The sequence below is a fragment of the Sus scrofa genome, chromosome 5 (assembly GCF_054392235.1).
Source record: "Sus scrofa isolate SSC_HxYL_T2T_F1_AM1 chromosome 5, Sscrofa_HxYL_maternal_Yorkshire_Landrace_v2.0, whole genome shotgun sequence".
Taxonomy (NCBI): domain Eukaryota; kingdom Metazoa; phylum Chordata; class Mammalia; order Artiodactyla; family Suidae; genus Sus; species Sus scrofa.
This window is the reverse complement of record NC_139387.1, coordinates 34921765-34946126: the sequence shown is the minus strand read 5'-3', so window position 1 is coordinate 34946126 and position 24362 is coordinate 34921765. Positions and strand designations below refer to the sequence as shown.

The 24362-nt window shown below is 41.0% G+C and overlaps 1 protein-coding gene and 1 long non-coding RNA gene across 51 annotated transcripts in view; both read left to right on the top strand.

Annotated features, from left to right (window-relative positions):
* The window catches only part of GRIP1 (glutamate receptor interacting protein 1), a 766103-nt gene that overhangs the window by 474555 nt on the left and 267186 nt on the right, over window positions 1-24362 (top strand). The gene's annotated exons all lie outside the window — the stretch shown is intronic.
* Window positions 7775-14031, top strand: LOC146403317 (uncharacterized). Its single transcript, XR_014803554.1, has 2 exons — window positions 7775-8123; window positions 11057-14031. It is a non-coding gene; the product is annotated as an uncharacterized LOC146403317 (long non-coding RNA).

Genomic DNA, 24362 nt, shown 5'->3' with positions numbered 1-24362 from the left:
GGTGCTGGTAGCTCTTCTTCTTCTTTCTACCCCAGTCAAGCAGGTGATTACAGTCCTGGGTGACAGTCACAGCATTTTCAGCCTCTGCTTGCTGATGGGGATGGCTACCCCAGCTCACTGTTTCATGCAGCAATCCTGCATCCATTGACTTCTGCATGGGAAGGGCCTTAGTCCCTATTCTTACCAAACCTATGCCTAGCAGCTCACTACAGCTTGCATCTAGTCTTGAGGCCAGAAGGCCACTCCAGTCTCTACCTAGTGGTGGACATGTCAGTTCAAAGTCCAGCCCACAGAGAAACTTACCTTGTTTTAAGTGTAACTGCGCCCCCTTAATTTTGCTTTAATTTTTCACTGCTGTGTGTTTGGAATGAGTCAGAGAAATGATTGTCTCAGACGGGGTTTACTGTGGATCAGCGACATTCTTAGAGCAAATAGTTTCTTCCTTTAAATCTAATGTGGATCAGCAGTTCCTTGGGGTCCATATCCCCTCACTGACGTAAATGCTGGCGTGTTAAATGGAGGTGTATAAGAAACCGAAGAAAAGTAATACTGGGGTGAAGCTTCTATTCTACATCAGATTTACGTGAAGGAAGTGCTGATCCAGAGATATTATTATTCACAGGTGCTCCTTCCCAAATTACCACGGTATTGGTGCTCACTGTAGGTGATACTTTCAGGAAATAGGTGGGCTGGCATAAAATGGCTAAATACTCTGTGAAGATGTGAGCTGTTCAGCTTACGGGGGTACCTAAAGCTTATTAAGTGCCTAGTTATAGCTATTTGGTATTTAGCAAAACAGATGCTTGGAAGGTTAAAATTGGGTAGTAATTAGATCTATTACATATTCATACCTGTAAATTATTATGCCATTTTAAATTTAGAAACTACTTGAAAACTTGTAGGTGGAAACTGAGAGCCTGAGATCTAGAAATCGGTGTCAAGGGATCCAAAGACTCAGCTTCTGCCACGGCACCTTCACCAGCCACACCTTTTCTGCTGCAACAGAATTGGAAGCACAATGGAAGTGGTCCCAGAATGACCAAATTAAAATGCTTGGGTGTTGGATTTTTTTAAAAGAAGATAATTGTCTTTACCTCCGAAATCTTTCTAATAGAGAATCTGACAGTCCTATTTTATAGATCAAACTAGAGATAAAAATGTAGCCTGTGGAGTTCCTGTTGTGGTTCAGTGGTTAACGAATCCGATTAGGAACCATGAGGTTGCGGGTTCGATCCCTAGCCTTGCTCAGTGGGTTGAGGATCCAGCGTTGCCGTGAGCTGTGGTGTAGGTCCAAGATGCGGCTTGGATCCTGTGCTGCTGTGGCTGTGGTGTAGGCCGGTGGCTGCAACTCCGATTAGACCCCTAACCTGGGAACCTCCATATGTGACCCTAAAAAGGCAAAAAACCAAAAAAAAAAAAAAAAAAAAAAGTAGCCTCTTTCCTAGTCCTCATGTATGCCTTTCTGCCATTTGCAAGGTGTACAGAGGCCCTAAAGAAAGTCCCAATTAAGAGTCTCTGGAGTGGGAATCTTTGATCACATTCTAAGAGGAAGCGCTAGACTTCTGGTGAGTCAGATCAGCTTCAGTCACAGAGGGGAGAAGCACGTGGGGAGCACATGGGCCTAGCACCCCAGCTCACTGGTGAGATGCCTTCCCCAGCAATCCATTGAGCAAAGTCTCCACCTGTGGAGTCTACTCAGAAACTTCCCAACACTAACTGTCCAATACCAATTACCTGGCAAGCTCATGTTTTCTCTCTCCCGTGAAGACAAAGAACTCTCTCCTTGATTTCCTTGTTTTACTCCTTAGCTCCAGCCAGCGGGGTTGCATATCAGAGCAGTGCAATAGAATCTTCATTAAGAAAATTTTTCAGGAGGTCCCGTTGTGGCACAGTGGAAACGAATCTGACTTGGAACCATGAGGTTGCGGGTTTGATCCCTGGCCTCGCTCCATTGGGTTAAGGATCCGGTGTTGCCGTGAGCTGTGGTGTAGGCCGGTGGCTACAGCTCCAATTGGACCCCTAGCCTGGGAACCTCCATATGCCTCGGATGTGGCTCTGAAAAGACCCAAAAAAAAAAAAAGAAAAGAAAGAAAATTTTTCAGGGATTCCCCCTTGTGGCTCAGTGGGTTAAGAACCCAATGTAGTTTCTGTCAGGTTAAGTGTTCCATCCCTGGCCTCACTCAATGGATTAAGGATCCAGCATTGCTGCCGCTATGGTGTCGGCCTCAGCCACAGCTCTGATGCGACCCCTGGTCCAGGAACTTCCATATGCCACAGGTGGGGCCATAAAGAGAAAAGAAAATTTTTCCCTTTCCCCAAAAGTGGAATACTTCTCTTCCATTCGATTTGAACACACTACCCAGAACTCCTTTTGTTTCCCAGTGTTTTAATTTGTCTCACAATCGTTTCCAGATGCCACAACCTCTGCTGAGGAAACTCTTAAAATATGGTGTGCATTACAGAGGACATGGATCTGGGCAGCCACATGTGCTTCTGTTCTGATTCTAATACTTTTTCCCTAATAAAAAACAATGTATTCAGAAGTGATGGATGAGCTTATTTAGTTTAGAATGAGTAAAAGCTCCCCTCCCTCCTCCTCGAAATTATGTCCATAGAGATTTCCAGCAAGCAAAGGAATTTTTTTGCTCATTACCCAATATTGTAAAGTTCTGCTTAACATGTTGCCAGCATGCCCATGAACGGTTACAGGCCCACGGATATAATCTTAATGTGCTTGATGCTGTTTCCCCCAATTAGTCATGGTGTTAAAGTGAATAAAATCTTTCAATGTCTTTTGGCAGCTATTTTTGCTGAAGCACTCATATCCATGCTTTTTAGAAAGAACAATAATTGTGGACATTCTGATGTGGAAATCAAGAGAAATTGGAAATTTGGGGGGGGAACAAAAGCTAGATGACATAGGGAGAAAAGCAGTCCCTAGAGCAGAACACAACAGCTCTTAAAGCTTAAGATTTAGGAAATAATTTAAATTTTGCTGATGCTTCTCCTCCAGCCTCTGACTTCCGTGGGCTCTACAGAAGATTCTAGGCTGTGAAATGAGTTAAGTATCGATCCTGCTTTAGAATAATCCTTTCATCTATGGGCTGAGAATTTAAGAAGATTAATGGATGCATTGAGTGAAATTCTAGGTTTCTCATTTTGGTGCTTAATATTCCAGGGTTGCTACACCACTGGTTGTCTAGGAGGGTGGAATCCAACCAAACCACAAAGTATATGCATCCTGATGGAAAAAGAATGCTCTAGCAGTAGCAGGAGGACCTAACACATGTGGGTAGCACATACTAGGCAGTAATAAAAATAACAACTGCTGGTTATGTTTACTGAGCTCTTTCTATGTAATTAGGCAGTGTTCTGAGCATTACCCATATGATCCCCTGTAATCGTTTTAACAGTGCTATGAGTAGAATATTATCTTTTAGAGAGGAGGACATTTAAGGGACAGAGAAGTATTTTGCCCAGTGTCCCTCAGGTAGATTTGAAACTGGTCAGTGTGGCACCTGAGCCCAATTTCTGACCTCTGCTTTGCATCCACTTCCTAAATTTAGAATAAACATTTGTTGAATAAGTGAGGAGGAGGAAGGCATTTAATCTTCAAATGTATAGGGGTTGCCAGTTGAGCTTGTAGAAGAATGTTATACAAGATTGCAATAATCTATTACTCTAAAATATTACATACCCCAAACCACAAGACCCAAGGGCTCACTGGTATATGTTTGTGCTTACTTCATACCATGTACTAAGTTGCTAACAAACAAATATCAAAGAGTATCTTTGATCTGTAAGGTACTGTGTTTCAAACATTGGTTTCTTCTCAAATTCTTCCTTGATATTTAAGATCAGCCTATGGTATCATACTAAGTGAAATAAGTCAGACAGAGCAAGACAAATATCCTATGATATCATTTGTATGTGAGATCTAAAAAAAAGATACAAGTGAACTTTTTACTAAACAGAAACAGACTGATAGACTTTTTTTTTTTTTCTTTTTTGTCTTTCTGCCTTTTCTAGGGCCCAACCTGCGGCATATGGAGGTTCCCAGGCTAGGGGTTGAATCGGAGCTGTAGCCGCCGGCCTACGCCAGAGCCACAGCAACGCGGGATCTGAGGTGCATCTGCAACCTACACCACAGCTCATGGCAACGCCCGACCCTTAACCCACTGAGCAAAGCTAGGGATCGAACCCGTAACCTCATGGTTCCTAGTCGGGTTCGTTAACCACTGCGCCATGATGGGAACTCCCAGACTGATAGACTTTGAAAACAAACTTATAGTTACCAAAGGCAAAAGGTGGCAGGGAGGGATAATTAGGAGTTTGGGATTAATGTATACACACTACTATATATAAAGTAGTTAATCAACAAGGACCTACTGTATAGCACAGGGAACTCTACTCAATATTCTGTAATGACCTATATGGGAAAGAAATCTGAAAAAGAATGGGATATGAATCACTTTGCTGTACACCTGAAACTAACACAACATTGTAAATCAACTATACTCCAGTATAAAATCAAACTTAAAAAAGAAAGATTCGGAGTTCCCGCTGTGGCGCAGTGGAAACAAATCTGACTAGGAACCATGAGGTTGCTGATTCGATCCCTGGCCTCGCTCAGTGGGTTAAGGATCCGGCATTGCTGTGAGCTGTGGTGTAGGTCGCAGACGCAGCTCAGATTCCACGTTGCTGTGACTGTGGTATAGGCTGGCGGCTATAGCTCTGATTGGACCCCTAGCCAGGGAACCTCCAGATGCTTCGGGTGTGGCCCTTAAAAAAAAAAAAAAAAAAAAGCATTGGTCTTTTAATGACTTAAGCTGGGTACGGATTTCTGGTGCTCCACAAGTGCAGTAGGGTCCTCTTACTTGGATTTGGATCTGACCTCTATAGGGTACTGAGAAGGAATGGCCTGGGGAGTCTCTGCTTTATTCATTCAGCTGCTTTGGGGGAGAGACAGGCAGAGCCAGGACTCGGATGTAATGGAAAGCATAGGAGCTTTGAAGCTTTACGTCTCAGATCTCTCTCTCACTCCATGTATTCCCTTAGAGCACTCTAAAAGCTTTCTGAGGCTCAGCTTTCCTTTTCTTTAAAATAGATATAATGCCTAGCCCTAAAACTCACCACTTTGCTCCACCTAGTAGAAAATAAAGCATTTCCAACCTTTTCTGTCACTCCCTGACAACCCAAGAAAATCAGATCTATTCCTCCATCTAAATTCTGTGAATTCTGTATGCGGTTTTTCTGTTTCAATGTCTTTGATTATGCTCTTCCTTCTTCCTGAAATGTCCATTTTCCTCATTTACATGGACCTGAAACCTCTCTCTTTTGCAAGTCCTGGTTTTAAATACTCTGTCTGAAAATGAACTTTTCCCGAGTTCCACCAAACAAAAAGAATTTCTCTCTTCTCTGTGTTCCAGCCACTCTTGGGGGGCATTCAAGGGCATTTAGGCTGCCCTTCCTTGAAATATACTCATTTATATGCTACTTTTATCTTTCCTACTGGATTTCGAGCTCCTTGTGAGGGAGATTATGTCTGGCCCATGGCTATATCCCGACAAAGTGCCAAGCATGGCTCCTCACACTGGCGGCCAATAATTGTGTGTTTAATTGAATTGAATGAGAGAGGAAACTGAACTTTGGGCAGCTCTCAGTCTCTACCCTGGCTCGAGAGACGCAGCTTCTTTGGCTGAGTTTGATTTAACCTAAGATGATATGGGAGACAGAGCCAGTGTCTTTCCCTAGTCCTCTTACCTGTGACTCTCTATCCATGGCAGCTCATAGATGCATCCACTCTGAGGATTTTATTGATTGAATACATTTTTTAAAATATTATCAAAGAGAATTGAGCCAGACTGAGTTCGAACATGAAATTGCCAGGAGAAATATCCAAACAATCTACAGTTTATTTGATTTCTGGCTAGGAAATGTACCGATTCTTTTCTCTTTTCTTAATTATTGCATAAGGTATTCTTGCTTTTCAAACTACAGGAACGTCCATCCCTTTCTTCGTTTAGGTCCTGTGAGTCTATATGTTGAGAAATGAAGAGAGCAAATTTGCATATTGCTGTATACATGATAAAATGAAAGTCACAAAATAAACTCAAGTTTATAGTGTTCACTTCGTAGGATCATCTACATATTTTATACATTGATTTTTCCCTCTATGTTGTTTTAGAAATTTTAGTTATCAGAGTTCCCATTGTGGCTTAGCAGACTAAGAACCCAACGAGTATCCACGAGGATGTAGATTCAATCCCTGGCCTCACTCATTGGGTTAAGGATCCTGAGTTGCCATGGCTGTGGTGTAGGCCGGCAGCTGTAGCTCTGATTTGGCTCCAGCCTGGGAACTTTCATATGCTGCAGGTGCGGCCAGAAAGGAAGGAAGGGAGAGAGGGAAAGAGAGGGAGAGAGGGAAGGAGGAAAGAAGGAAGAAAGAAATTTTAGTTATCAAATTTCCGTTACAGTGTTATACAGTGTTATTCATGCAGTCAGGGGATACAGAAAATGCCTTCAGATCTCTACTTGAAGCTGGGCGTTGAGCTACGGATGTGCATTGGACAGTCTGGTCCTAAAGATTTGTCGTAAGTGAACCTCAAAATATGGACAGCATGGGTGATAATCTCACCAACCTTCTCATCAGCCTCTTGCTCTGGCTGCCTTCAGCCCTGCTCTCGTGAAATCCTTGACTTAAATACATTATTCTATGTGCCTGTTTTGTAGCTTCTCAGCAGCTTAGTAAGTAACCCAAAGGACTCTTATCTTTCAGAGCCTTTTCACAACTGCACACAGAAATGCTTTACAGTCAAGGGAACATTTTGGCTGAAGTTCAACTCAACAGACATCTATCAAGCAACTGCCTTGAGCTGGAAAACCAGGCATACTACCCATTCCTTATTTTGCTTGAGCTGAGAGAGGGAAGAAGACGCACACCCAGCTTTTATCTAGGTCAAGCTGTGATAAATATGAGTAGGGAGAGGCAAAGCACCAAGGATGAAGAAAGGAAACAATTCATACTTACTGCATACCACAGCCTCTCGGGGATCAGATGCAAACCATGAAGCAAACCAGGAACATTGGGCGGTGGCTGTGGCCTGGAGCAGATTCCTGCAGGGCCAGACAGTACCCCTTAAAGGGAACTGAATCCTGGAAAGGTCTGGGGGCTTCTGGATGAGGTGGGTTACTGCCACTGTAGCAAGGAGGCAATGGGGGAGTGTGTTGGGGGAATGGATGCAGGTGAAGGGCAGCAGGTTTTTCCAGCTGTTTTGAAAGTATTTCAATACATTACCCCTGATACAGCCATCTGGTGCAAAACAGCAGATCAAAACACAGCTACCCTATAAACCAAGTAGTACTAGGCAGAATTTCAAATGAGGAAAATGGAGTTCCCTGGTGGCAGTGGTTAAGGATCCCACATTGTCACTGCTGTGGCACAGGTCTGATCCCTGGATTGGGAATTTCTGCATGCAGCAGGCACAACAAAATAGAAAAAGAAGAAATCCCATATTAGGGAAGGGATGGAGGCATACAGCTAGTAAAGGATAGAACTGAGATTAACCCACATCTCCCTTGTTCTCAAGCCCCTTGTCTGTAATGGTAACTAATTCACACTGACAGATGCAGAGAAGGAGAAAGAAGGTCCTGATCATGGCTTACAAAGAAAGTGCTTTTTGAGTCGGTCCTTAAAGTCAAAAGACACTTTATCAACTTTTCTCCAAGAAGGTTTGATGTCAGGTTTGTTCCATTCCTAGTAAGGATCTTCCTCTTTTTTTTTTTTTTTTTTTGCTGCACTTGCAGCATGCAGAAGTCCCCAGCCCAGGGACTGAACCTGAGCCACAGCAGGGACAATGCCGGATCCCTAACCCTCTGAGTCACCAGGGAACTCCCCAGTAAGGATCTTCTGATCGTTCTTTTCCTTACTATCCTTCTTTCACTTCCTTTCTTCCCTCATCTATCACTTTCTTTAGTTGAAAGTTCTTTTTTTATTTTTTTGGTCTTTTTTGACATTTCTTGGGCCGCTCCCACGGCATATGGAAATTTCCAGGCGAGGGGTCAAATCAGAGCTATAGCCGCCGGCCCACGCCACAGCCACAGCAATGCGGGATCCGAGCCACGTCTGCAACCTACACCACAGCTCACGGCAATGCCAGATCCTTAACCCACTGAGCGAGGCCAGGGATTGAACCCACATCCTCATGGTTCTTAGTCAGATTCGTTAACCACTGAGCCACGATGGGAACTCCTGAAAGTTCTTAATTTAGGGTTCACAGGGGCCATGCATGAACTTCAGGAATCCTAGAGCCCCTTGCATTTGTGTCCACTAACATACATTTCGGTGGGAAGAGGATCCGTAGTTTTTTTCTGGTTGTTAGAGGCTTCTGTAAAACTCCATTACATGAGAGGACACTAAAAGACTTCCCATAGATAAAAACTGTAGGTATTATGATGTCACATAATATAACATTCTGAAACGATCCATATGAATGTCAAAGACTAAAAACGTGAGTGCTCTCTCTTGGACATTTCTGCATCTATTACTATCAAATCAATGGCATTTCCCCTTGCACATACCAGTGAGTACCCCAAGCATTTTGGAAACAGGAGACCCCTGAATTTTATCTCTAACCTTGGGAGACATTGCTGGCACCTTAGATGCAGCTGCCTTTTAGAGATCACAGGTTAGACGGGCACGTCCAGCTCAGGGGGGCCTCGGTCTGTCTGGTGATCTAGTGCGGCGGTTTAATTCAAGCTTGGAATCCGACCACTGGGGTTCAGCCTCGGCGGTTATTTCCCTGCTCTATAGATTTGGACATGCTGCTTAATCTCCATGTGCCCCCATCTTTTTAATTCGAAAATGACGGTACTAGAATGCCTAGTTTTAATAGTTATTGTGGAGAATGTTTGATGCATGTGGTACTGTAGAGGTTCACAGCTGCTAAACGCTTTAGTGGCATAAGGTCAGAGGACCCGGTGTCCCCACTACATTAGGCTCCTTCAACCCTCACTTCATCTTGATTTCTGGTCTCTTGTTTGCCAGGGTCCTCTGTGGCTCTCTTCTTGGTTTTACCTATGACTTTCCCTGTCCCATCAATGAAGTGGAAACAGCTGTAGGAAATGAAAACTGACATGATTCTGAAGGCTTGTCCTGTCTTGATGTAGCACATAAAATGCTTTCAAAATTCCAGAACTACTTATTCAGTCAAGGAAAACTAAAAACAAAGGAACACAATCCCTCTATTTTATGTTGTACCTAGTAAGACTTCTATTCTATTCTATTCTATTCTATTCTATTCTATTCTATTCTATTCTATTCTATTCATATTCGCTGATATGTTTCTAAAGTACAGTTTACACTTGTGGCCCTGTCAGTGAAACTGTCAATCAACAAACATTGCTTGAGAGTACAATATACATAAAACAGAAGGGGGGATAAAAAGTCATTTCATTTCTAAAATGCAAATATAGAAGATACAAAGATTAGCAAGGATTCTGTGAGTATTATCATCCATTCCTGTATTAACTGAAATCCCATGTGCCTTTTTTGTGTTTAGAGTGTTTTGGAAAATGAATGGACATTGCTGCCCATTTTGAAAAAGCCATGGCAAAGTCAGTTAAGAAACATCACTCTAGCACTCCTGAATCTACTGTTCCAGCATCTTTAATTCTCAACAGCATCGCCTTTAATATTGATGGTTCCATCCAGTATAAAAAAAAGCCATATTCCTCTGCCTCCGAAGCTCTAGAAGCTTACATTGACGATTTTCATTTAAACTGTGAGCTTCCTGATATTAATGATACAAAGGTTAACCTGGATCAGAGCCCTCTTGAATTTCTTGCTAAACTAAACAGTGGTAAGCTTTCATTATTCTCTGAGTTCAATTTTTAATTATCTGTAGAAAGCTGATGCTTTGAGAAGACATAGAAACTAAAAGACTCCTCCCCCCCCCTTGGGAAAAAATTATCTTACAAGTTGTGAATCTTTTTATCAGATTGCTATTATAATTTTAAGTTTCCAAAACTTTTCCAGCAGTAGATTCCTTCCAGTTGAGAGTTAATTAGAGGAAACACATCCCAGTTGTGATTTCAGAGTGGAAACGTACTGGCCTTGGTATAAAGCCTTGGGCTTTGTGACTGAAAGCCTTACAAAGTCACTTCAATTCTCCAAGTGACAGTTACCCCTTTACAAAATGAGAATAATATTCATCACAATCCTGATCTGACCTCACAGGGTTATTGTGGGAACTGGTGCGAGGGAGCACAGTCTGTAAATTGCTGTGGCTCTGGGGTGCAGCTCTCTCTGTTTCTCAGTGGGCTCTTGTTGCAGAGGAAGAGGACTGAAATCTGGCTCCCATTCTGCTAATGACACTTGAGATAGGAGAAGAGTCGCTTACTCTCCCGGAAGTCTTTAGTTTCTTTGTCAATATGATGAGACCGAAATTTACACCTCCACAATTATTAAATTCTATGTTGTGTAGATGGCAGACAAATAAAACTGGTCAACTCCAGTATTTCTCATTGAAAAAGCATCATTCAGGAGTTCCCCTTGTGACTCAGTAGGTAAAGGACCAGCGTTATCTCTGTGAGGATGCGGGTTCCATCCCTGGCCTTGCTCAGTGGATTACGGATCTGGCATTGCCGCAAGCTACCCCATAAGTTGCAGCTGCAGCTCGGATCTGGTATTGCCGTGGCTGCAGCATAGGCTGCCAGCTACAGCTTCAGTTCGATTCAGCCCCTAGCCCAGAAACTTTCATATGATGGAGGTGTGGCCATAAAAATTATATTAGAAGCTGAAAAAAAAAAAAACCCACTATGAAAGCAATACTGGGTGTGAATCTGAATTTGTGGCTGATTGTGAAACCCTTGGAAAATAAACTCTGAAAGTAACTTCTCTTTTCTACATAAGTAGGGATAATAATAATAATAACAACAACAATAATAGGGAGTTCCCGTCGTGGCACAGTGGAAACAAATCCAACTAGGAACCATGAGGTTGCAGGTTCGATCCCTGGCCTCTCTCAGTGGGTTAAGGATCTGGCATTGCCGTGAGCTGTGGTGTAGGTCGCAGACGCTGCTTGGATCCTGCTTTGTTGTGGCTGTGGCGCAGGTGGGCAGCTACAGCTCCGATCTGACCCCTACCCTGGGAACCTCAGTATGCCGAGAGCCCTAAAAAGCAAAAAAAACAAAAATAAAAATGATAATAAGAATAAATGCGTGCTCCTCCACTAAACATATTTTTTTTGAGACTGCCGTTGGGATTAACATATACAAACTACTATGTATAAAACAGATAAGTAACAAGGACCTACTCTGTAGCACAGGGAAATCTACTTAATGCTATGTAATAATCTATGTGGGGAAAGAATCTGAAAAGGAATGTATATATATATATATGTGTAACTGATTCACTTTACTGTACACCTGAAGCTAACACAACATTGTAACTATACTCTGGTAAAATGTTTTAAATTTTTAAAAAATTTTAAAATTAAAAAAATTTAAAACTATAAAAACTAGTTACACTAAACTAGTTAGTATAAACTAATACATACATGAAAGAATATTGGAAAACTGCATTACAGAAAGTAAGGTGGCATTTCTTGTTTTTGATTTCAGATGATTACGAAAATGACATTTGCACTATTTGCACTATTTACCCAATGTGCAAAGTTAGTGAAAAAAACAGAGAGTGACATGAGGATTTGTACAAATGTGACATCATCCCACATGAGAGAAAAGCATGTTCCTTGAAGCTAAGTTGTACTGGTTATAGTATTTGACACGGCTTGATAAATGGGCCAGCATGATGTGGGGACTGAGTCTGAAAGTGTGGTTTGAGTGTCTCCATTACCTGTGCGATTGAAGTGCAAAATATATTGTAACTTATTCAGTCATTCTGCTGGTTTTCATGACAAGGATTTTCATTCTTCTTTTGAGGTTCGGTGGTAGAAAGAGTTTTTCAGTGTCGGGTTTTCTCCTTGAATCCAGAGAAGGGTCTGTCTAGCTGGCGTTTGTCAGTGACTTAGGATGTGATACAGGCACTTGCTCTCGCTCTTGAGTTATTAACTCCACTCTCTGTGCTACTTGCGACACTTCTTTGTAAAAGGAAAGAGAGTTTTTACTTTTTTATGGTTATAAAAGTAATTTATACTCATGGCGAGAAAAGTCTCATAAAACACCTAAGAAAACAGAAACCAACCATAATCCCAACACCAGAGGAAATGACTGTTAATAGTTCTATGTAAATTTCCCTTTTATATGCAAATATATAATAGAATTGTAAGGGCCACACTGTTCCCCAACCTTGTTTATTCACTTGCCAATATATTATGAATATCTTTTCATGTCATTAGAATAATTCTGTATCTTTACTTTTTTTAAGCTCAATGAATTTTGTTATATTTATGGTTGTATATGGCTCTATTATACTTCATTGTTTCTGTCATGACATTTTAGTTGTAACGAATATTTTTACTATTCAAACTGTTGCCATCGCCACCATAGTATGTACATGTTTGGGTGGTTATTCGGTTATTTGCTCAGGATAAATTCCTAAGAATAGAGTTTCTGGATCAGACAACAGAGCATTTTCAAGGATTTGACTTAATATTGTGAAATTGTCTTCCAGAAAAGACATTCTCATCACTGGTGTAGAAATGTCCTTATTCCCCTATAATCTTACTGCCCATGAATATTATGAACTTTTTAAAATAAATCATTGCCTACTGGGTAATCTACTGGGTAATCTACTGGGTAAAAATTGTTGTCTTTGTTTACTTAGCATTTGCTTTTCTTTTTTGTGAATTGCCTAGTAATGGTTTTTACCTGCTTTTATTTTTACATTTAAACTTTTATACCACCTAGAATATACTGCGTTGCTGGATACGATGAAAAGCTAATTATTTTTTTAAAACAATTCCACGTGGCACCATTATCATAACCTATATTCCCATGTATACTTGGGCTGATTTCTTGATTTTTTTTTTTGTCACACTTATCTGTCTGCACCATTTCTTCACAATTATCACCCTTTTAATTACAGTAGTTTTAAAATGGTGTTAGTGTCTTGGCAAGGGCAGAAGGCTTAGAAGGAGTCATGCCTGTTCTCATTCATTCATTTCTCCAAATGGCCTTGAAAATCATTCATCACAACTTCCACATGCTGGGTTTTGAATGATTTAGATTATATTCCTACCCTCCCGCCTCAGTTTTGCCTAATCCCCTCCAGCCTGTTCTCCACCCTGCAGCTAGGGGGCGCTTCTAAAGCACTAATCTGCCATGTTATTTGTGCTGCAGCCGCTCTCTGTAATGGCTCCCTACTGGCCTGGAAATAAGGCTCAGCCCCTAATGTGGACTCAAGGCCTGTGGTGACGGGTTCTTATGTAACCATCTGGCTTCAGTTTCTCTTCTCTGCTGCAACCACACACCATACACACACCACATACCATACACACATATACACACATCACACCATATACACACACCATACACGCACACCATACCATATACACAAACCATATACACTCACACACATACCACACCATATGCACACCCCCCACACACATACCATACGGTGAGACACCAAAGTCTTACCTCAGATTTTACACATGTAAGACTTACTTCAGATGTTACACATGGAAGCTCACCTCAGGGCTTACACACATGACTCCCTCACCTCAGATGTTACACATATAAGACTCACTTCACATGTCACACACGTCAGTGTTACACGTGTTAAGTCTTACCTCAGATGTTACGTCAGTTGTTACACATGTAGGACTTACCTCAGATGTTAGGTGTGTAAGTCTCACCTCACATGTTGTGCAGTTTTCTCGAGGCCCCCCCACCAGCTGAGTGGTGGTAGCACCTGTGACAGTCTTTGGACTGCCCATGTCTGAGAGTGTGTTTGTTTCTGAGTTAGGTCTGTGAGGCATCAACATTGTCTCGGTTATTACTTATTACTGTTTTCACAAAGTCTGACATAGTTTTGTGAACTGAAATAAACTGAAAAATAACCCAAAGGAATTACTGCCTTGATGTGTCTGATAAAGCTGTATTTGTCTAAACGGATGAAAAATATGTAACTGTATTTACCAGACTTACCTATACTTAGCTCAATCTAACGTATCTTAGGTATTGCACAGAAATTTGGGTGATCCTCTTTAAAAAGTTATTGGCAACCTTTGCATTAGCTTGTGTGTGTGTGTGTGTGTGTGTGTGTGTGTGTGTGTGTGTGTGTGTGTCTCTTTAGGGCCGCAACTGCGGCATATGGAGGTTCCCAGGCTAGGGGTCTGATGGGAGCTGTAGCCACCAGCCTACACCACAGCCACAGCAACACCAGATCTGAGCTGCCTCTGCAATCTACACCCCCAGCTCATAGCAACGCTGGATCCTTAACCCACAGAGCAACGCCAGGGATCGAACCTGCATCCTCCTAGATGCTAGTCAGATTCGTTTCTGCTGAGCCATGATGGGAACTCCTGCATTGGCTTTTTTTAATGGCTAATTCACTGTAATGTTCTTCTCTTGTTGTGTAAGGAACTACCCCCCCCCCACCATGGGGATTACAACCATTTCTGGGCAATAAGCAATATTTTGTCTGTTTTTGCCTTAAAAGTCAAGTGATTCTTTTCTTTGGCGTGCAAAGATGTGCCTTGAGAGAACCAGGGAGAAGATTCTCTTGGAAGATTATGGCGAAACCCTCCATGGCTTCTTTCACTTGAAAGATCCATCCCTTGAATACTCCTCATTCAGTTTTTATGCACATGTATGGGGAGAATCATCCAGCGATGCTGTAACAGATTATTTAGTGGTTGAAAGAGTTATTCTTTTTTCACAATAATGAAAATCTTAACTGTTGATTTGAAGGAGGGCTGATCAGAAAAGCAAAGCAGGGTTTTAATGGACATAAGAAAGAAAAATCCCTGTTATTACTCCCAAAGCAACCTTGAGAGACGTTGTCTTTGTCTGTGACGTCTGTCCTGCCTTGGGTATCTCGGGGAATTTGCCACATAATCTATTTGTAGTTTTGAGGAGAAAAAAAATAAGGAATCTGTTTTAAAGCCATCCTGTTATTCTACGGATGATACGTTTATTTTTCAGTCTATATTTGTCTTGATGTTGAACCGACAAACAGTAGGCATCTATTTAGAGTCAAGAATATGCTTGCAATTAGGGGTAGAGAGTCAAGCATGGTCTCTGTTCTGGATAACCGTGAGGTTTCCCTTCAAGAACCTTATAGTTTATAGGTAATGTAAGTCAGTATAACACCAACAATTGGAGTTCCTGTCATGGCTCAGTTGTTAACGAATCTGACTAGGAACCATGAGGTTTCAGGTTCGATCCCTGGCCTCACTCAGTGGTTAAGGATCTGGCGTTGCTGTGAGCTGTGGTATGAGTCACAGATGCAGCTCGGATCTGTGGTGTAGGCTGGCAGCTATACCTTCGATTCCTTTGAACCCCTAGCCTGGGAACCTCCATATGCTATGGGTATGGCTCAAAAAAAAGAAAAACCACCAACAGTCATACCTTGTAGTTTATAGGTAGCGTAAGTCTGTAGAACACCAGCAGTCATACGTCTGTGTGCCAAGAGCTAAGATGGAAGTATTCATGAGGTCTGGGACCAGGAGACCAAGCACCAAAAGCAGATTGGGAGATTGGAGAAGGCTCCCTGAGAAGATGACCCTTCAATGGAATTGTGAAAGCTAAGTAGAAGATCTAGGTCAAAAGAAGAGGAGGTAGAACATTCTAGAGAGAGGGTGTGGGTACGAGGAAAAGCACACCACGCATTCAGGAGGTTGCTGGTAGTTTAGGATTGACAGAAGGAAGAATGATGTTATTTAATTCTCTTTGCTTACAGTTTGTCTCAACTTCAGTGTTAATTCTACTGGTATAACGCTGCCTCGTACAAAATTCATCTGGTTCCTCGTAAGGGTCATAAGGACACAAGTTTGCTCATTCTCATGTGTGACGATTTTTAATGGAAAAATGGCCGTGAGGATATTTGATGCAGATGTTTTCTACAACTTTTGTCTTGGAAGTTTTCGACTTTTATAACTAGAAAATACAAAAATGTAAAAATTCCGTAAGAATTTGATCACAGTTCCAATTCTACGCTGGAGGCTTTATCAGTCTTTTTGATGGTTCTGTCTAACTCCGAGCCCAAGTGCTTTATCTCTTCACAGCCTGCCTACTTGAAAGTCATTTTCTGCTTGCACCCCTGTCCCTTCGGGCCCACCTCAATTTGACCTCCGCTTCAACTGCTGCACTGTAATTGGTCCCAGAACACCGATATCCTGCCCCACTCGTCTCCCCTGTACATTGTGCTGTGTCATGCTCACTAATGCCATTCTGTCCTGCCTGAAATATGCTCACTCCCAACATACATGCCCCTTCTTCGTACATCTGACTCCTCCTCACCCTTCACCCAGCCCAAGCTCAGCCTCAGACTCTTCCAGGAGGACTTCCTCATCCTTCTCTGCCCAGATGCCTCGCCTCTGTGCACCTGCCCCCCACCCCCATGGCACCTGAGTATGCTAACAGCAGTCTCCTTTACCGTCAGTGTACCATCACAATGGTATACTACTGATAAATGTTAGGTGTTACTCTTATTAATATACTAATTATATGTATATAATTTATGTATATATGTAACTAAAGCTATAGGATATACAGCAGAGAGAGAGAAAGAAAGAGAGAGAGAGAGAGAGAGAAAGAAAGAAAGAAAGAAAGAAAGAAAGAAAGAAAGAAAGAAAGAAAGAAAGAAAGAAGGAAAGAAGGAAAGAAAGAAAGAAAGAAAGAAAAGAAAGAAAGAAAGAAAGAAAGAAAGAAAGAAAGAAGGAAAGAAAGAAGGAAGGAAAGGAAGGAAGAAGGAAAGAAAGAAAGAGAAAGAGAGAAAGAAAGGAAAGGGAAGGAGGGACGGATCCTAAGACTCATCTTGAACATGATGATCTGAGTTTTTAAGAAGAACCTAAATTGACAGACTGGTTTCACATTTTATTTCCTTGGTTCATCTTGGGAAGAACTAATTGATAAGCAGGAATATAGCCCCAAAGATAGGAGAAGCCCTTAAAATGGAAAAGATAAGAACCTGGCTGATTAACTCTTGACTCATTATTGCTGTCATTTTTAAAAACTGAATTTTAAGGCAGTCATAAAGACACAGTATAATAACCAAAGTATTGGACTTTGAGTGAGACAAATAGAGATGCATTCCTACACACCTGCACACCTGCATTGCCTCTCTGGGCAGGTTATCTAATTTCTCTCTTTCTCCCTTCCCCCCTCTCTCTTTCCATGTGAAAAATAGGAAAAGCAGGGAGTTCCCATCGTGGCTCTGCGGTTAAAGAACCCAACTAGCATTCATGAGGATGCGGGTTCAATCCCTAGACTCGCTCAGTGGGTTAAGGATCCGGCGTTGCCGTGAGCTGAGGGGTAGGTCACAGACATGGCTCGGATCTGACGTTGCCGTGAGCTGTGGTGTAGGCCAGCGGCTGCAGCTCCCATTCGACCCCTAGCATGGGAACCTCCATATGCTGTTTGTGCAGCCCTCAAAAGACAAAAAAAAAACAAAAAAGGGAAAGTATTACCTATCAAGGATGATATATAAATAAATATATGTAAATCAAATGGTAAATGTGAACTAAATAGTTGTGTCTCACATGGTCAGTGTCCCCAGAATAACTTGTTTACTGTGGTGGAAGAAAATGTAAAATATGGCATTTCTTAGTGGTTTTGATGTTTTTTTTTTTTAACTCTTGCTTTCAGTCTTGTTAACATCTTACCATCACTCCCACCTCCAGCCATAAGAAAAGTCACTCCATGTTTTCACATAGACAACTACATTCTCGGAGGAGAGTTTGCTCTCTATGATTGTGTGTGTAAGCCTGTGGTATATCTAAATGGCCCTCGGGCTTTTGATGTGGAGTCTTGGTTTTTTTTTTTAAACTGGTCACAGTGCTTTTGGATTTTGCAGCATCTCTAGTAAAATTGTGATTTATGTATCCAGCTCTTTTAAGCAGTTCGAGTAATTTATTATATCCAAATTGTGCTTGCTTAGTTATCTGTCCCAGTTAGGCCCTGAAACTTGAAGTTTTATACTCTATTTATTTATGATCTTCCATTTCTGTCTCTCTTGCATTATCATATGACAGACATTTATGCTGGGAAAATGTATAACAATTTGAGGTCAGTGAAGGATTCTATCCTTTTCATGGAAAGTTGGTTCTCAGGGGGCTTAGTTTTTTTAAGGGACAAAATTAAAAAGTTGAGATCTTTAAGTGGAGTAAAATTTTTTAACTTCTGTATTATTTTTGTAAATTAAAATAAATAAATAAATAAAAACATAAGAACATAGCAAGGGGAGAGACATAAAATTATTACAACAAAATTTTGGACCAAAATGATGAAAGATATTTCAGCTATATGTTTCGGGTATTGCATATTGTCATTCATTTTATTTACTTGTTAATAAATATTCCCTATTAATGAGTATGTAAGAGTGGATAAGTATGTTTTAAAGAATAATTATAAGGTGTCCACATGCCCGCCAGGCAGCTTAAAATATAGAATAACGGCGACCAAGTGAATTCTGCTCAGGGGTATCATTGTTCTTTATTTCCTCAGATGTAATGTCACAATCAATTGTTTTTCGATTTATTATTCACCTTTTTTTTACATATCCTTTCAGTTCTCCTCTCAGTGTGCATTTTGGTTGTTTCCAGGTTTTGCTAATACAAAAGCTATCCCAGTTAGTCAGCTTCCACGTTCTTTTCTTAGGTTGCACGTGTTCTGGAGTTTCTCACACGTGCACTGCAGGCAGTGGAGTTGGCGGGTTATAAGTGCGTGCCTAGACCAGGCCAGACACCCCCTGTGTCCACTCTTACCAGCAACATATGAGCTCCCATGGCTCCACTATTATCATCTTGGTCAGCTTGGGCTGCCATAACAAAACAGCATAGGCTGGCTGGCTTCAGCAGCCGGAATTTATTTTCTCGCTGTTCTGGAGACTGTAAAGTCCAAGATCAAGGTTCCCGGAGGGTTCAGGTTCTGGTGAGGCCTCTCTTTCTGACTTGCACGCTGCAAGCTTCTTATGGTGTCTTCAAGGGAGGAGAGAGAGAGAGAGCATGCTTTCTGGTGTCTCCTCCTCTTGAATAAGGATGGGGTTTATGGGGTCAGAGCTATGCCCTTATGATTTCATTTAATTTTAATCACCTCCTTACAGGACTTGCCTCCAATACAGTCACATAAGAAGGGGCCATGGCTTTAACACATGAATTTGGGGAGATATATTTTAGTCCATAGCAATTATAAATACTTGCTGTCATCATAAGTTTGTTTGTTTGTTGGGGGTTTTTGGGCAGTCTGATAATAATAAGTGAGTATCTCATTGTGGTTTCTTTTTCTAATTTTTTTTATTGTGCTAAAATATATATAGCATAAAAATGTACTACTTTAACAATTTTTAAGGATACTGTTCATTGTCATTAAGTATACTCCTCTACTTAATGTTCAACCAATATGTTTAATACTTAATGTTCAATATTTAAGTTCAAGCATTACTGCTGTCCATTTATAGAACATTTTCTTTCAGCTTCTCAAACTGAAACTCCATACCCTATAAACAATAACTTTCTATCCCCCACTTCTACAAGCCGTTGGCAAACATCATTCTATTTTCTGTCTGTGGATGTGGTTAAGGACCACATGTAGTGAAATCATCCAATGTTTGTCCTTTTGTGCTTAACCTATTTTCACTTAGCATATTATCTTCAAGGTTCGTCTATGTTGTACATATGTCAAAATGTCCTTCTTTTTAAAGGCTGAGTAATATTCCACTGTAAGTATTCCATTTGTCATCAAAACACAATTTATCCACTCATCTGTCCATGGACACAGATTGCTGCCACCTGTTGGCTGTTGTGAGTAATGCTGCTGTCAACATGGATATACAAATGAGTGTACAAAAATGAGTGTATTGTTTGAATCTCTGCTTTCAGTATTTTTGAATTATATATCATTGTTTTTAATTTTTATTTCTCTGATTACTAAAGAGGTTGAATACTGATCTTATGTTTATTGGTCATTATTGACCATTTTTAGCCATGTGTGTTTGCTCTTCTTTAAGGTGTATGTTTGTACCTTTCACCATTTTATTTTTCTAATGAGCAACTTGTATGTATTTTCCTTGTTGAATTTTAAAAGTTATTTATGTATTCGAGATACTAGTTCTTTGTTTCTTTTATGTGTGGCAATTTTCTTCTTATTTGTAGAATTGTGTTCACAATCTCTTTGCTGTGGCATTTTGTTAAATAGAAGCCCTTAATTTTAGTGTAGCAGAACTTTTCACTTTTTCTTCTATGACTTGGCCTTATTTTAAAAGTCTAAGAGTTCCCGTTGTGGCTAGGCAGTAATGAATGCAACTAGAATCCATGAGGACGTGGGTTCGATCCCTGGCCCTACTCAGTGGGTTAAAGATCCAGCATTACTGTGGCTCAGATGTGGCAGCTGTAGCTCTGATTTGACCCTGGCCTGGGAACTTCTGTATGCTGTGGGTACAGCCCTAAATAGACACACAAAAAATTCTAGTTAAGGCCACAGATTTGTTTTGTTTTGTTTTGTTTTGCCTTCAAGGAGCTTATATTCTTTTGAGGAGAAATAAGATAGGCAAGTGAAGATATAACATGGAACTAGGTTGTCATGAATGCTTTGAAGAAAGACTCAAATTCCTGCCATTAAGGCCAGAGAACCCTCCCAACCACCTGAGCTATTTTCAAAACAAAAAAAAAGAGAGAGAGAGAGAGAAGGGTTTACCTTCAAAGCAGAGTGAGGCTGAAAGCACACAATGGCAGCCCTTAGGTAGGACTTCTAATCCAGGCCTGATCACTATTTCTGTGAGTTGAGTGAAACTCATTTATGAGTTAAATGTGTGGGTTGAATCACTGGAATGACTCCTTTCCCCTTGAAAATCTTTCTACAATCTAAAAAGGGTTTTGCTTTACCAAACTTCCTTGGGATAAACTGTTTAGAAGGAAATAAGAGTATATTTTAAAATTTCCTACAGCGAAAAGAACATAGTTCACTTCCAATCATAATTCTTAACTCTGTGTCCCGGGAAGAGTAATTTTTCATCATTCCCAATAAAACCAACGTTAGATTCCAGCCGAAGCACTGTAAATGGAGAGCCATTTGTAAAGGGATTTCCCTACAATTAAGATGACTCTGCAGAGAAAGCTATAAAAGCAAGTCTTCCATGATTGGCTGCAAAAAGTAAAGCACTAAAATTGCTAAGTAATACTATAGATTTCAAAATTTATATGTATCTTTAGAGCTAGTCCCATAAACGGAATGATTATTTAACAGTCTAAATTCCCGAAAATGGTTTTCATAGTGGGGAAAAAAATGTAACACATACTGCTATACTTCTTTATCTATGGACATTAAAATGTAAATTTCACCTTGGAGCGTGTGGAAAATCTTTTCATGGAGTGAATGCTAAATTAAGTGTGACAGGTGATTGTCATTAATCTCTACACATTACCGGGAGAGGAAGAAAAGAAGCCTTTGTTGCCTAATGAAATATAACACAACGCAAAAGGAAAATGCAGAGATGGATCATTTTGGAAGTAAAATATACACCATTTCTCATCTTTTTGAAATATTGTGCAAAAGCATATTATCTCAGGCTTCCCATCATCTGAGCGTTACCCTGGACTCTGACTTTCTTGAACTCGCAGGTTCAGAGTTCCTTCAGGATAATCATCCTCAGAGTTCCTGTCGTGGCACAGCGGGAAACAAATCCGACTAGGACCCATGAGGTTGCGGGTTCAATGCCTGCCCTTGCTCCATGGATCAGGGATCCAGTGTTGCCATAAACTGTGGTATAGGTTGCAGAGATGGCTCGGATCTGGCATTGCTGTGGCTGTGGTGTAGACTGGGAGCAATAGCTCCGATTAGACCCCTAGCCTGGGAACCTCCAGATGCCTCGGGTTCGGCCCTAAAAAGGCAAAAAAAAAAAAAAAAAAGTAATCATTCTCAGGGTGGCTTAATGAATGTGACCTGACTGCCATTGGCAAGTTCACTCTGAGGCATCGCCAATAGAGAGAAGTGAAGCCAGTGGTTGCTTAGGCTGCGGGCAGCTGTAACATAGGATAGATAACATCACAGCCTCAGCGACACAACCTCCTCATCCAGATTCTAGTTCTGACATTTATAACTGAGAACACTTGAATAAGTTATCTAACCTCAGGTAATTTTTTCCATTCAATCCAGTGGGAATAGTGGTGACTTAATCCACACCTCTTTAATTAAAACAGAAAAGTTGTGACCATCTTTAGATGCTCCAAAGTTATAAAACTACCCCGTTTCCCTCTTTGCCCACTCCCTCCTTCTGGATTTTTTGAATTTGAAATGGAATTTTCATTTATAAGGCATAATCTTAAAAATTAAGGTAGTTTTATGCCTATGGTGGACATGGATAAATTTCTTATTCTGCCCTTTACTGGCTGGGGGCAGTGGGGGGCAAGTCACTGAACCTCCCTGATCTTCAGGTTTCTTATTTGTGAAATGAAATTAGCATTGCATAAGGATCATAGATCCCAGAACTCTGAGTGTTATACTGTATCAATATATAATGGATTAGAGCAAGAAATGCATGTTAATATTCAGCAAAGGTTTTTAAACCTTGAATTTGAGTATGAGTTTCTAGGATTCTGGAAATAATATATATATTTGTGTTGTGTGCTTGGCTTTTTCTGGAGATAAACTCCTTATGTTTCAGAATATTCTTTTTTTTTTTTTTGCCATTTCGTGGGCCGCTCCCAAGAAATGACTTAACCACTGAGCCACAACAGGAACTCCCAGAATATTCTTAAAGAAGGTCATGATGCCAACAAAAGTCAGGAGTTCCCATCGTGGCTCAACCGAAATGAATCTGACTAGCATCCATGAGGATGCAGGTTCGATCTGTGGCTTTGCTCAGTGGATTAAGGATCCCGCTTTGCCGTTAGCTGTGGTGTAGGTCACAGATGCAGCTTGGATTCCAAGTTGCTATGACTGTGGCATAGGCCAGCAGCTACAGCTCTGATTCAACATGTAGCCTGGGAACGTCCATATGCCATGGGTGCAGCCCTAAAAAGACAAAAAAAAAAAAAAAAAAGATTAAAAACCACTTCTTCAACATAAAACCAAATTAACTACTTGAAAGGCAAGACTTTGCTGTCATGTGACCAAATGTATTACTGTATGAGCATTTATAAGTAGATAGGTATAAGGAAAGTGTCCGTCGGACCAGGATTTAGCCCTCACTGGAAGCATGGTAGAAAAGGAGGATCACAGAGGTATCAGCACCGTCCAGGAAGGAGAGGAATTCTTAGCTAATGGCTTCAAGTGGTCCAAGCCCACTCTCTAGATCATCACTGACATAGAGGAGTGTTGTCAAGCTGCCCTTGTTGCAAGTGATCCTCCTTCAGCAGCATCTCTGTGCCTTTAGACACAGGGCCATTTGTTTGCATTCCCTCCTCACCCAGCAACCTTCTGATTATATTTTCCCTCCCATGTAGTTTTGCTTACGGCGAAAATTCTTGTACCTGTGACAGCTTTCTTATTACACGTCTATCTCAATATGCATCAGAGCTCCTCAGTTTGGCAATACATTTCTCACCTCTTGAGAAATGAGGCCATGCTGGGTGAGCTAACGAAGCAAGTTTCTAGACCCGCAAGGCGGAGGGCCTGAAAGAGAGAAGCATGATGAAGTCTCCAAGGAGCTGAATGTCACCTCGGACAGCCTCACGGGAGACCGGAGACTGGTTTCTCAGGCTACTTACTGCCCTGCGCAGTATGTCACATGTCATTTCCCATGTTGAACTGCTCCAGGAAAGAATACCTACCTCATAAGGTTATACAGGAACTAGATAAAATAATACATGTAAAGTACTAGCCAGCCCTTGGCACATCTGTTCCATTTTTCCTCTAGTTCTTTCACTTTAAAGCACTTACCTGTGACTGTCCTCTGCTTAGGTTGAAATTTCTGATTCCTTCGGTTCACACAGTGGGACCACCATGCTATGATCTGTCCCCAAAGATAGTATCATTTGTTCTTTTACTTGTGTTACATAGAAAGTCGGGTGGATGGCATTGCGTTAGGAGAGAAAAAAAAATTACCTCTTTCTAGTGCTTACTAAATGAAGGAAAACAATAACAAACAGTTCTACCCTATGTATGTCTTTAATATTGCTCTTGTAGTCATACAAAAGTTAGATAGAGGTTAACATTTATTTTTCTCGTCAGTAAGTTTTCATGGTCTATTTGAATACTGCTTGTAATATCCCTTTTATCCGAGCTATAAGCAAAGCCAATGA